This window comes from Nilaparvata lugens, chromosome 2, assembly GCF_014356525.2.
Source record: "Nilaparvata lugens isolate BPH chromosome 2, ASM1435652v1, whole genome shotgun sequence".
NCBI lineage: Eukaryota > Metazoa > Arthropoda > Insecta > Hemiptera > Delphacidae > Nilaparvata > Nilaparvata lugens.
Window position 1 is genome coordinate 8,136,240 of NC_052505.1, and position 13,106 is coordinate 8,149,345.

Below are 13,106 nucleotides of genomic sequence, written 5' to 3' on the forward strand. Positions count from 1 at the left end.
ATTGGTTTGAAAATTTATTTTGTTACTGCAAACACGACTACCGGTTGAGTTGGGGTTGCACTAACAAAAAGAACTGACCAAAGCAGTTTGATGAAGAGACCCAAGTACTACTTACAATAGTCTCTGGCATATTATTTTTTGATGGATTCTTCATAAAAAGCAGGTTCTTGGAAAGTATAATATTTGAATAAATCGCAGTAGCAGAAGTCTTCGGGATGGATTACAGCATTTAATTGGCATTTTCGTTTAATAATGATTATATTAAAACTCAATGTTAACCATTAATCAGTCACTAATCTTTCTAAAATTATGAATAATAATTATTATTTAAAATATTGAAATATTCTGGTTGAATAAAGCTCTTATTAAATAAAATCATACAGAGGTATTAATACCTATGGCATTGCTGTATAAAATGTTATGATTGTGATCTAGGGTGTCATTCATATAAGTGATAACTTATGAAATCAAAAGTGCGAGTATTTCAAATTTTCATTCTTTATTATCAAATAGACGTTATGTCAAAAGTGCATTAACAAAATGCATGAATTGCTCCTTTCGATCCATATAATATTATTTAATAATATTAACATATTGCCATTTTAAATCCAAAACTCAACCTCCCTCACCTTTCCTTCTCACCTTTAAAACCTTGAGTTCAACATTTCAAACCTTTTAAATTTTTATACACTAGTAAAATTTAAATCTTGCAGATCTGGGGCACTCCCGTATCCTACTTGAATGCATACAGCTGGTGTAGTACAGTCAAGGAAGGGTTATAGAGGAAAAAGTTTGGAAGAAGATTTTTTACCCTGCAGATCAGGGTCAGAGAACCTGTTTAGGTTAGTAAGGGATGAGGGTAGGGGTGGTTCAAAGAAAACATTTTTACTTTCCTTGCCCTATTACCATAGTAAAAGACTTCCGTCTTCGTGTGTCTTCAGGGTTATTGTCCTGTCACTAGCTGGCTAAGATCTTTGAATAGTAGACTAAACTTGAGATGCGCGTGAACACTAGCGTCAGGTGATAAATTTTCATAACGGCAAGGAAAGTTGTGTTAGTGTGCCACACCAGATTTTTACTTTCCTTGCCCTATTACCTAGGAAAGTGTAGTCTATTGCTTTCCGAAAAAAATTGAGGTACCCCAATTTCTATATGTTTCAAGGTCCCCTGAGTCCAAAAAATTGGTTTTGGGTATTGGTCTGTGTGTGTGTGTGTGTGTGTGTGTGTGTGTTTGTGTGAGTGTATAAGTGTCTGTGTACACAATATCTCATCTCCCAATTAACGGAAAGACTTGAAATTTGGAACTTAAGGTCCTTACACTATCAGGATCCGACACGAACAATTTCGATCAAATGCAATTCAAGATGGCGGCTAAAATGGCGAAAATGTTGTCAAAAACAGGGGTTTTCGCTATTTTCTCGAAAACGGCTCCAACGATTTTGATCAAATTCATACCTAGAAAAGTCATTGATAAGCTTCATCAACTGCCACAAGTCCCAAATCTGTAAAAATTTCAGGAGCACTGCACCATCTATGCAAAGTTTGATTTTAGATTCCCAATTATCAGGCTTCAGATACAAATTAAACAAAAAATTTCAAGTGGAAAAGATTGAGCTAAAAAATCTCTACAATTTTGATGTTCAGTAACATTTTCACCTAAAATTGAAAATAAGCTCCAAATTCGAGAAAATAAGATTATTCAATTGCAAACTGTTGGCAACTGTTGATTCTATTGAATCATTCACTATGAAGAGATAGCAGACTTTGTGTGTCTGCAGCGTTATTATCCTGTCACCAGCTGGCTCAGATCTTAGAAAAGTAGACTTGAGATGCGCGGGAACACTAGCGTCAGATCAATTTTCATAACGGCAAGGAAAGTTATTGTGTGAGTGTGCCACACCAGATTTTTTGGTTGGTTCTTGTAATTAATTATTATATAACTTGAAAACTTCAAAATACAGCTGATGTTCTTCAATTTTCTAAAGATAATCATGCAATATAAATATTTATTTTTATATGATTTTTTCAACAAGCCTGTAACTTACTAGTATGTTTATGCTATTTGACAATAAATAGTATGTTTTTGAAATTTTTTTTATTATTTGCAGATTCAAACCTCCTCTTGCAGGTGCTTTCTGATTTCTAGTTACGCACAACTATACAAATAGGATGCTGCTAAGAGAATTGTATGTTTCTCGCTTGGCCGTTATCAATGTCGCCGATATGCGCTGTTACTAACGAACCTAACCTCCATATTTTTTAGGTATTCTTTTATACAAAATAAATAAGTCGTTAAAATGTTGATGTAATATTTTCATAATTGCTGTATCTGATATCTGCCTCATCTGATTTATACAGTTATAGTAATTATCTATCTTTGTCGACTTGGTAACATTGTGACTGGAGATATAATTTCCACTTCTATTCAATGAGACCTCAACTATTCTTTAAAACATTTTTGACGTGTGCTAAAACGCATTGTTACAATTTCTACATTGTTAAAAAAACAATCTGGCAACAGAGCAAAGCAAGAAAGAGATAGCGCTATCCGCTTTGTTGAATGATAGACAAGGATAGCAATACAATTGCTAATTAAACACTGCCATTATAGCGTGGACTTCACTATAGCAGTTCGTCGTGAAAAAGTGAAATAGATTAGTATGAAAATGAAATTAAAATAACACTGGATAATTAATATCCTACAACATAGCTGACTGAATTTGCATAATTTCCATATAACGTTGGTTGGCCTAATTGACGTTTTACTGTAAATTCAGGACAAGTGTCATATAATAACATACAAAGCAGACAACTGAGAAATAAATTGTAGTCATAACCATCACTATACTGTCCACATGCTACATTATCTCCAACATGATATCCAATAATAATTATTGTAAAATAAACACCACCTCCAAATCCATAATCATCACTGATTAAACAATATTATGAGGTGAAGTTTCGATATTTATATGGAATAACAATTAATTCAAGTTACTTTGTAGCCTATTTTTGATTATAATACTGTGTTCCGTACTTGATCACTCTATATTTCATACAGCAGTATTTCTCTAGCTGATCTATTTCTCCAGCCCTGTCAAGAATTCAACATGCAGATCGATAGCTTGCGGATACTATAACTGGATTTCTACATTAATAGGCTTAATATCAAAATCCGTGTCTGCTGAATATTTCCCCCACGAGTTCTCTCTCTCACTCAGTCCAGCCGAGTGAGTACGAATATTCTCATTAGAACGCATGGCAACATGAAATGAATATTTACGCTGGTCTGGACACGAACTCTCAAACTCGTATGTGGAAACCTGTATCTATGTATATTGAGCGACTCAAATTATTTTACATGTTACTATTTCTAGTACCTACATTATTCTTGACCAATCAATGTATGAGAAAATATATGAAATCTAGATTGAGGCTGACAAGAAACAATATTAAGCTGTTAAGGAAAATCTAATATTGGGGAAAAATTAGCTGCCAATAAAAACGCCGTACCTATTGATATCTGCAATTTGAAATACAATATGAAAATATCAATATCAAGCCGTCTCTGTTATTTTATAACTCATTCGATTTCCGAAATACTTCTCTCAATATCCGAAGTACAATCATATCAATCTCAAGCAGTGTCTGGTGTTATTCGATAGCTTCTCCGATTTCCCTGTAGAAGAAGAATAGAAATTTGGAAACCTAACTCGGTTTCAAATATTGGGTTTTAGGAGTAACTCCATTTAACTTGTCATTTTGTTTGGTGAAGTTTGAACAGCGAATTCGGGAGCTCATTTCATTAAGTTGCCGGGGATATTCTCTACCCTTTTGCTTCCTGTCGTCTACTACTACTTTTGAAGTGGGAAGGTGGAGAAGAACACTGAGGTTTTACCGTAGCCTATTAAAACTGGGGCAAATTCAATTTGCTTGCTGAGTGCTGCTGGTGACTGCTACTGCTGCTGCTGCTGCTGCTTCTCACTCCTCGCTGCTAAACCGGTCTTCAAAACAATGCGTTTTCCATTCCAAAGTAAGATCCGTGATATCTCTAATTAGCAGTCAAGATTAGACGGTTTATCTCCGTTTCTCTGTTGGGTGAGGCTGTGCAATAAATCTCCAATATAATTATGTTCCAAAATTCTTGTCCTTTGCAAATATCAAACTATTGAAGTTACACATTTAAAATGTGAGAAAAATTATCTGATTGATATTATCACTATATAGTATGAATCATAATAAAAGTATCCTGTAAGCATTATTGAATAGCTGTATCAAACTGATAGACTATAATAGATTATACTTATTTCTGATTCTTTAAGATTCATTCAAGAAGAATGTATTTCTTGTATATCCTTCTGTCTTGTCAACAGCTATAGAAAAAGTACTACAGCTAAAATTCAATATGTTCTCTTTTTAAATTATCGTATCTATAATTTACCTGAATTTACATAAATGATGTCGATTTTGAAAATTATTTACTTTCAGTATACATTCAATTTATTGAGAATAGTGTCAAAAATCAGTGCCAAGTCAGCGCCATCCAGTGTCACTGCCACATCATTTCTGTGTGGATTGGGCCTAAAAATGTGCAGAATACTGAACAAAATAGTATCCATTATCGCCTCTGGTATTGTGCATAATATGGTTACAATTATCTACATATTTTGTGTACTTAAAATTTTTGATCCCAAAAAGGAAATAAAATTATTTTTCTATTGGGCTATTCTTAGATTTTATCCTCATTAGATTTTATCAAATTTTTCCATGAAATCGTGTAACAATGAGATAAAATAATAACCTTTCCAATTCTAATTTCCTTATTATCTGCCTTTCCACTACACGAGACCAATGACGCACCAGTCCTCAATAATTACAGTTCAATTCAGATACTAACCCATACATTGGGGAACACTCTCCCTCCAAGAATTTTAATGTTGCAGTCTGCGTCAAAACCCCCACTGTTGGTACCCCTGCTGCAGAAATCTCATTCTTGCAGTTCAAAATCTTCTCTATAATTTCGAAGTGCTAATCCTATTTTAATAATGTTGATGGAGAAAAAAGGAGTAGTACTTTGGATTTGGTTCTTTTTAAAAGAGTGTTCTTATCGCAGTCAGTGAATCTGATTTTTTTCTTCAATAGCTTACCTATGTTCAACTCACGGTTTAAGTGACTGTTCCTCCACCTTGGTACAAGGCTTCAAGTCAAGAACGTTCGTTATTCTTGTGTCGGTCATTCCGGCTGGAATACCTTCTTGAAGCTTAAGGCTAGTGAGATGTAAGAAGAAGGGTATATTGTCTCCCCTTTCTGGAAGCTGATGAGAGTTGCTCAAGTTGGCTGAGCTTCCACAAAGTATGAGCGGCTGACCCTGGCTCAGGTGTCCTGTGTGTGCAACCAAGATTGAGCTCCGACACTTGACATTCTGATTGAAAAATGATAGTGTGGCAAGAGCGCACCCACCAATCTAGAGAGTGAGAAGTTTCAGTTGTGAGGGATGCGAGCCGTGGAATATTTCGGAAATTGATGTTTCAGACATGAATTCCATTAACGGAGGAGGCGGCTACGGAAACTGCGGTGGAAATTGCTGGCGCTTTTGCTGAGATCGATACAGACCAATAGAGGAGGTGCATAGAAAGCGCTACGGGATTTCACTGAAGCAATTCAAAAGTCTTATTTACACAAAAAAAAAACCTGTACAGTTGAACGGAAGAGCTCTTCCCTACAGCCTTTACGATTTTTCATCTCCTAAATTTTGTGATACATTGCTCATGAACAATTCTGAGAAACAAGTCATCAAACTGAGAAATTCTATCAATTCGTATATGATGTGATAACATCTTCAAACTTTAATTGTTCAATTGAAATGAGAGCTGTGAACACCAATCAGGCTCTGGAAAGCACGAATCAAAATAATTATTCATACAATACCTTGCATAATAATCCCATAATTTGTATAAATAATACCTATTCATTTCTCTATACAAAGCAACTGAGACTTCCTCATTCAAAAAGAGACTAATTTCACAGTGAACAATTGTTCTTATTTGTACTGGTATTATCTTGTTGTTATGATACCAATCAGACTATAAAAATGACATATCACTGCAGTAGAAATATGAACTATTCGGTGATAGGTGATTCAGTGACACGCCATTTGGATTAGCAATGTTCCACTCTAACATTTTCTCTGCTGGAGGAATGTGTAGGTGTGTACTTAATGGGTGTAGCTGTAGGTTAGTTCACTAATTCAATCTAATTAATAGAATTATTGTTCTATTTATTGTTTCAGAATCTATTAAGTTTACTCAATAATAGAATTGTATTATTTAGATTCTGATCATTTTCTAGGCCTGGGGAATAACTGAGTATTTTTGTGCTCAGTAGTTTAGTTCACTGATTCAATCATTCATAGAATTGTATTATTCAGATTATGATCATTTTCAAGGCTTCGAAAATAAGTATTACAGAGTGTTTGTGTAGGCTGAGACCATATCTGACAACCTCACACCCACATCTGATCATAGTAGAAGTAGAGGCATCAAGAGAATCCTTGATCTTTGATTTCCAGATTCCAGACTTGAGCTTAGACGACAGTTTAATAAGTGATGGTGCTCCTTCAAGCTGACGTGGTTACATTTTCATGAAGCCGAGAGAAGAATGCTGGAACTCGGCACTACTAAGAGTGGAAGCTTCACTGTTATTAAGGACAGACTACTGTATCTGTAATGTCGACTCGAGTGGTGAATGATACCCAGTGACGGATCCAATTCATCACCAACGCTGTGATTGATGGAGTCGGCTCTTATATTGGGAGCAGTTGACCACCACACATCTTCGGTCTGTTTGCCAGCCAATTCCGACAACCGTCTTTCTCCTTTTCTCATCTCATACTCGATTACACAGATGGATGAGGAGACAGATAAGACTCAACAATAAAACTTGCAATACTGGTTGTGATTTATAGATATCGCTAAGGTTAATGACGCTATTGATAATTTGGTTGTATTGATGGAGATGTTGTTGTATTTATCCATAATTGAAAGAATAAGTCGTTGATGTTGTCAATACCACTCGTTTTCCTGTTAATAACAATTATTAAAATCAGTTCAACTGAAGATGTGGCAGGTGTTTCCATGAAACCTGGTTCTGTAATGTGAGTTGATTTTGAACTAGAATAGTGATATTGGCAACATCAACGTCTTATTATTTAAATTTCACTATTGATAATAGGTTAACAACATCCATACATTAGTGAATTTCTCAAGAAGAAGGATTAACAAGTGGGACATGCAAGAATGTGGGAATGTGAGAGAGTAGATTTATGAAATTGTTTACTAAGCAGCTAAACACTTATATTTTTACAGATGGAATTGGATAGAGAATGCATTTATTCAAAAGTTGATTAATATATAATTATTATTTAACGAAAATCCTAAATAAATGCTGTAAATGCTGTAATTTGAATAAATGCATTCTCTATTTAATTCCATCTGTGAACTGGTTGGCCGCTATGGCTTCGTATAAAATGAGCGCTGCTATCCAGAGATTGTCAGTTTGGTGTAAGGGTAAGCATTCCTGACTGGCAATTGGGAGGTACCGGGTTCGATTCCCGGGCTGGTAAATAATTTTTGGATAGTGGTTCTCATCGAATTTCCATCTAGCTGTTAACCCTGTTGTCAATGTCTGCAGTAGCAGAAGTCTTCGGTGTGATTTACAGCATTTATTTAGGATTTTCGTTAAATAATAATCATAAACACTAATAATATTTACATTGCTGAGGTTTTCACTAACAACAAATGAATAATTATTCTAATTGAAGCAATCAATACTAACATATTATTGATTTTCCATGTAGCTTGATATAGGTTCACGGTAGTCTGTATTGAGAAAAAATCCAATCAAGGTCAGGCAGATTCTCAAATTCTTTTTTATGTTAATTCTTCTTGTTGAATTTTGCTAGCTAATCCCGGAAATACATAAACAATACAAGTTCATATTTGTATTTACTACTTTGTCAAAAACACATACCAGTTTGCCGGCCAGGATAGCCGTTACGACTAAGTAACGACTTTAGTACCTAATCTAAACAAGATTACTAAAGTCTCATCATTGTTAAAGTCCCAATTCTACTCTTTTTTGAATGGACCTAATCAATAAATTTATTTCAATATCATAAAGGCTTTACACTTTTCAGTCAGAACCCGGTCGTGGGTTCGAATCCTGTTGGTAGATATGGACGTATTATGTACATAATGTGTGTACATTATGTACACTTACTGCTTACCACGCACAAGCAGAAAGGTAATTTGAGCATTATCCACAATTATAAAAATTGCTCCTGTTGTAGGCTTTTGCTTTTATAATTATATGTTCTAGAAGGAAATTAAAATACAATGTCCAATTCATTATAATTATCGATTCTCCGCTGATGAACAGTGATTAGTAATATTCAAGATTATCATGTCTCAGGAAACAAAAGATGCTTGAGCATACTATATTGATTGCACACAATATCCAATGGATCAAGTCTGATCATGATAGAGTTGATATGCAAATAGAATAGAGCGATTGAAGAAAATTCGAATATGTAACAGTTATAAGTGCTCTTTTTGAGAAAAACTAATTCCTTACTACTTGGACTTTCCCGATCGCACTTCTCAGCCAAGTCTCTAGTGAATCTGAGGGACAAGAGACGGATCTTCAAGGAAGTTGAAAAGTTTCCAAGACTCCAAAACTTTTTTGGCGTTCTTATGAGGAACGATTCTTTCAACACTCCGGTTTTCCAACTGAGTCTTGAGAATTCCATTCCAATTTTTCCGCCAAGTAAAGCGGCTACTGCACGCTACGAAAACATTTTGTTTAAGAGATTTCATGTGATTTCAGCTAGAAAACGTCTTTGCGATAATTTTACTTATTTTTGGACTAGTATCAAGTGTCTGCTTGGTTCAAACATTTCTTTTAACTTAGAAAGTGTTTCTCGTTTCATGTATTATCTGTTCTCAATGAATGGTTCATAAAAAGGCTTGAAATACGAGTAAAATTGAAGACAAAAGATGAATTAAGATTAATGTATTGTAATTGAGGCTGATGCTCATTTGCGTAGATGATAATAAATTATAATGAAAGATAATAGAGGATAGAATGATGATGAAAGGTGGATAGATCTATAGTTTTAGGGTTAGGAACCTTCAGAAAGTGATTTAAAATTTCCATAGCTGTCTGTTATCAATTCTAAACCAGATAAGTTACTCTCTCAACAAAATAACTGATAGCACAGCGTTCATCTCAAAAATGCAAGTAGAGGATTTTGCCTCTGAAAACAACAGCTTTCTTCAAATTTCTGTACAAAATATCGTGTTCACTATTCAGAGTCTCACATTAGTGAGTTTACGCCTTTTGGTTGTAAGTAAGAAGCAATTAATTCTTCTCATTGTAAAACGGTATCCCCAAGATAAATATCGGGATAATTCAAGTATATTCAATCAATATTACATTCAATTGATTGATGAAGTTGTTCAGTTGCTGAGAGTAAGACATCATTAAGTTATCAACAAGAAGGGAGTTTAAACTCACATCTCCATGTCAAACGCAGATTCAACAAACAAATAAGGGAAGCCGCCCTCGAGAGCAAATAGCTCTTCAACCACATCAAATAGTTGAGATAGTCTAACCATCAACTGAGACGTCTCTTAGAAAGCGCAGCATGCTTACCTGTGAACAATCATCAGAGTTCAAGTTAATTGAATCTTATGAGCTGAAAGTTTGTAGATAACTCTTCTTATGGATATGGGATGATTATGGATGAAAACATTCAATAATAATGTGGCATATTGGATAATGAGACTTTATAAGAGATGAATCCGTAGTAATATATTTTTGATATCTGCCCTCCCAATGATGCCAATGTTCGTCTGTGCTTCAGAAATTTCTTGTATACATTGTTTGTTGTGGAATCCACGTATCTGCAAATGAGCCATTGGCAATTGAAAAATTCGAAATGAATAAAATGTTTATTTCCCAAAAAACTAAAACTACAACATCAAAAACACAAAAAATTAGATAAATTACAATATTACATACAATAGTTAGTTATAAAACATCTTATGTGTCCTCTAATTGTTTAGATTTTTCTGGAGAGATGTCTTAGATTTTTCTTTAGAAATAGGAGATGCAACTGGGCAACTGTTCTCCAAATATCATGAAAGCATGAAGGAGGGATAAAAACTAATAGTTTTATATTCAAAAAAATTTTCGTTCTCACCTTGCTGTAGTAGAATCTGTTTGTCTAATGAGTTTGATTACCATACAGAGCTCTCCAGTTTGTATTATAAAACACTCAACAATCAATTTTCTATTTTTCGACCGAATTTGACTTATGATACATGATTTTGAACCGCCTTGACGAGTCGAGAAAAATGAAGTGTAGTACGATGAGATCCAGCCATTGTGTCAAAAGCTATGTGTTTGAAAGTTTGATTCATGAGGTGTCCTTAACTCCTTATGCGCGCCTCTCCACTGGGAAATACTGAAATTGAATGTATCTAACGGGTGACTCTCATAACATAATCTCATGAGCTTAGGCTATAGCATTGAGCGAAATATCACTGTGAGGATAATTTAGTTGGTGTTGATGGTTGAAGCTTAAAATTAGGTGTTTACAAGGAGCATTGTTGTCAGGTTCACCTGGAAATCTATGTAAGATAGAGCCTTCTATCTTGTCTCAGATTGTAGAGCACAAAATCACACCCAGAGGGACTTTGAATCACACATCTAAATGGTGAAAATCCGAAGATATTGTTGTTCAAAAACTAAAATTCATCAAAGTTGATTTTTTCTTATAAAATTCCACTCATTTTTGAAAAATCATAGTTCTTTACTCATTGGAGAGAGACAGCTCCGAATGATAACATTCTATTCAGAATTTTATAATTCAGAAAAAGGTACTGCAAATTTTTTTGTCCGATTACTGGATTTGGCGGAAATAGCTGAAAAATGAAAAATTAACCAAAAATACGAGGTTTTTAGGCCCCCTTGTATCTAGCACAAAGAAAATTTTGCATGAAAAAATTGGTTCTGGACTTCTCTCATGTATCCAAATAACATTTAAAAAAATCAGAAATACAATATACATTGCAAGCACACCCCCTTTTTCATGTCTATATCGACTGGACTAAGAGGGCAGAGCTACCATTTGTTTTGATTTTTGACTCACCTGTCAAAAATAGCGACTATAATACAAAATGGTGATCTTTGTATGGCAATAAACAATGCGAATAATCTTTAACTTATATTATTCATGATTCAGATCAAAAATTCCATCAAGGGGACTACTAAGAGCCAAATTCCATCGGCAATACCCACTAACGTTATTAACCACCTTGTGTTGAATTGGTCTGATGGATTTGATGTATAAATTGAACTCTTGAATGAAAAAGACTAAGAAATTGTCAAAAAACCACTGATTTATTGATAATTAGAAAGACCGGTTTGGGTTATTACACCATTGTCAATCTCTGATAAACTTCTCTTTTTTCATTCAATATGAATAATTACCACAATATCAACTTCTCAACTACACAAAAATTGAACTCTTTTTGGTAATACAAGGTTTCCACTCCAAACAATTTGAAAATATCAACTTGGTCAGGAAACGAATATTTCCGGAAGATTATTCGAAAAAGAACATTCAATGATGAAACACCCACAACTAAGTTCACTCGCAAAAAAGCTCTCAGTGAGAAAAAGTTTTTGAATAGCTACTAGTGAATCGAGTTGATAAGATGTAAGTAGACAGATTTTCTTCCCTTTGCGATAAGACTTGCGGGTCAAGAAGTTGCACAGTTCCAGTCAGATCTCTCTCTGGAGTTCTGTTCTGGTAGTTTGTTATATTTGCATAGCAAAGGGGTTTTTAGCGATAAGAAAAGAAAATTGAATAGCTTAGTCCGACGGAACGACGTATTCAGTCTCCAAGAAGAAATGGGCTACTTGGGCGTCGCCTGGTCTCCATCAACTAGAATCGTGTTTCCGCTCTCCTTTTTGATAATGGAGAGATACTGTGGCAAATTCCAAGAAAACAGATCACCGTACCTCAAGAAGTTCAATGGTGCGAGAAGCAGACCTTTCGAGATGATTTTGTTGGCAAAGTTGAGCAAACAATCTCTGCTGTAGAGAAATTTCACGGAATACATCCGGATCATTAAGTAACAGTATTATCCTTGAAAAGGACTCTCAATCTTTTTAGGATCTCAAGACTCTTCAGAATATCTGAGAGATCTTTACTGAAGTTTCCCGTTACATTTCCGAAAGAAGACGAATGATGGGAAATATAAGAATGCTGTTATTTGCACAATTAATTTTTATCAAAATTAGGGAAATGTAACAGGAATTCTGTAACAAAATTAGGGAAATGTAACCAGAACAGTTCTGGATTTATCCTGTTGATTCTCTCCCAATCATTAATTGGAATGTAATAAATAAACAAATTTATTTGATTTCAGTTGCAGTTGATTTCAATATACCTACTTATCGATTTACACAGTCATTTCTATGCTCATGAGACTACTTTTCATTTGATTCATCATGATTCATATGAGACACTTTTTCATTTGATTTATAATGATCCATGGCCCTGAAATGTGACTGCGGTCAAGACTCGAGATTTATCTCCATTTTTATTGTGAGAAGTTAAAAAGTGGATATTTAAATAATCATATCAAGTAAATATGCATGAAAATTGAACCTAGGTAGCTAGGTAATCATCATTATTACCATCGAATTGAGTACCATTCGAATTCGAGTACCATTTGTGTAGCAACTACTCAGTACTGGATCAATTCCACATCGATGACAACTCTACTAATCCTCATCGATGCTAATCTTTTTCTAAAATTATTTGCAGTGAATAGGTTACTAGTGTTGTCAATCGATAGTATTTTCATTTTCAGTAGAATAATATTTATTTGCTCTTGCTCAAGACATAATTGATATTACGCTAAAACAATGCTTTGAACTACATTATTGTACAGAATAAACAAGGCAACTTTCTGCGATTAAATCAGTAATTTCGTTTCGTTTACAATGAGGGGAACTAGAGCTCTGTCAATCCT